The following is a 1949-nucleotide window of genomic DNA, read 5'->3' as shown; positions in this document are numbered from 1 at the left end:
TACTCTTGTTTGTATCAGTTATATTGCGACTGTAGAGGATCGTTATCTTTCTAACTTAAAAAAATTATCAAGATGGCTGACAGAAAAATGCAGCAAATTATCCCCAGACAAGAACTCTAACACATCTACACGATCGATGTAGTAGCACCAGAGCTTGTTAATTGTTGATTAGCAAACTTCAGAGAAAAGCATCGCTTCCCTCTCGCAGCCAGAAAGCAGCTACCGTCCATGTACCGTCGCTAATTCTTTAACAATTCCAAAGTTGTGAATGGTATGTCACTCGTAATTGTAAACACGCATTCTCAGTTTAGTAAACATCAAAATTGACATGTTATAACGTATAATGTAATTTCACAGCCTATTTATTTCAAGATGATTTTAAATTAACTGACCTACGGGACAAATATGTTGAAGCGTTTGTTCAGTTGATACATCACTTGTGCAAAAAGAGATTTCTAAAACTCTAAAAGATTTGTTATGGAGGAATTTTCGACATGCGTAACAGGCATGACTCGAAAAGAACGTGTTAATAGTTCCGCAGAAGGACTGGAAAATATTGTCCTTCGCGCGCACCGTTAGAGATTTCGAACTGAAAGGACCATTCATCATCAGACAGCTGTAGCTGTTTCTACTTCCTCGTAAGACTTAACTTGTGTTTTTACACAGGGGAGGAGAGGTGACAGGAAGAGCATCCGGCCAACCTCTACCATTAACAATAATAAATCTGAAATGATAATTAAATGGACACCCTAGCTGCAAACAGGCGTTGATGTACTTCATTGGGGACATGTTGAAAATGTCACATGTTAATCTGCCACGAGTAATGAGTATGATGGGCAAACATCTATTAGGCGCACTACGAATGTAGTGGTGTGGACGTGTTGGGAATGTGGATCTCACGGGGAGCGTGCAAGGGATACGTCCCTGCAGACGCACTATCCTCTGTGCCCGCGGTGGCTCAGATGGATAGAGCGTCTGCCGTGTAAGCAGGAGATCCCGGGTTCGAGTCCCGGTCGGGGCACACATTTTCAACATGTCCCCAATGAAGTACATCAACGCCTGTTTGCAGCTAGGGTGTCCATTTAATTATCATTTCATTTCTAGCGAAGCTGCATGGTCATCCACGGTAACTGTTCTTTCGGGAACAGATACTACCGTCATATATAATAATAAATCTAATTCGGAAATTTGTGGAAGCATCCTATAGGCCCAAACTGCTGAGGTCATCGGTTCCTAAGCTTACACACTTCTTAATCTAACTTTAACTAACTTACGCTAAGGACAAAACACACACACACGCCTGAGGGAGGACTCGAACCTCCGACGGGTATGTGAAAAACTTTCCGACGTGCTTATGGCCGCACGATGCGAATTAACAGACTCTGAACGAGGAGTGGTAGTGCAAGGATATTCCATTTCGGTAATTGTTAGGAAATTCAATATTCCGAGATCCACAGTTTCAAGAGTGTGTCAAGAATAACAAATTTCACGCATTAGCTCTCACTACGGACAACGCATTGGCCAACAGGCTTCACTTAACGACAGAGAGCAGCGTCGTTTGCGTAGAGCTGTTAGTGGTAACAGACAAGCAACACTGCGTGAAATAACCGCAAAAATTAATGTGGGACGATGAAAGTATCCCTTACGACAGTACGGCGAAATTTTGCCTTAATGAGGCATGGCAACAGACGACCAATGAGAGTCCCTTTGCTAACATCACGACATCCTCTCTCCCGGGCACCTGACCACATGATTAGACCCTACACGACTGGAAAAATTTGCTCTGGTCAGGTGAGTCGCGGTATAGTTAACAAGAGCTGATGCTAGAGTTTGAATGTGGTGTAGACTCAACGAAGCCATGGTCCCAAGTTGTCAACAAGGCACTAAGCAAGTTGGTAGTGGCTCCGAAATGGTGCGGGCGATGTTTACATGGAATGGATTGGGTCCTC

At 43.5% G+C, this 1949-nt stretch overlaps 1 non-coding gene across 1 annotated transcript; it reads left to right on the top strand.

Moving 5' to 3' along the window:
• The first annotated feature begins 946 nt into the window (after window positions 1–946).
• Window positions 947–1021, top strand: Trnat-ugu (transfer RNA threonine (anticodon UGU)). The gene has a single exon. It is a non-coding gene; the product is annotated as a tRNA-Thr (tRNA).
• Window positions 1022–1949: the final 928 nt, after the last annotated feature.

The sequence above is a fragment of the Schistocerca cancellata genome, chromosome 9 (assembly GCF_023864275.1).
Source record: "Schistocerca cancellata isolate TAMUIC-IGC-003103 chromosome 9, iqSchCanc2.1, whole genome shotgun sequence".
NCBI lineage: Eukaryota > Metazoa > Arthropoda > Insecta > Orthoptera > Acrididae > Schistocerca > Schistocerca cancellata.
The sequence above is the reverse complement of the archived record's forward strand: the minus strand, read 5'-3'. Positions and strand labels throughout refer to the sequence as shown.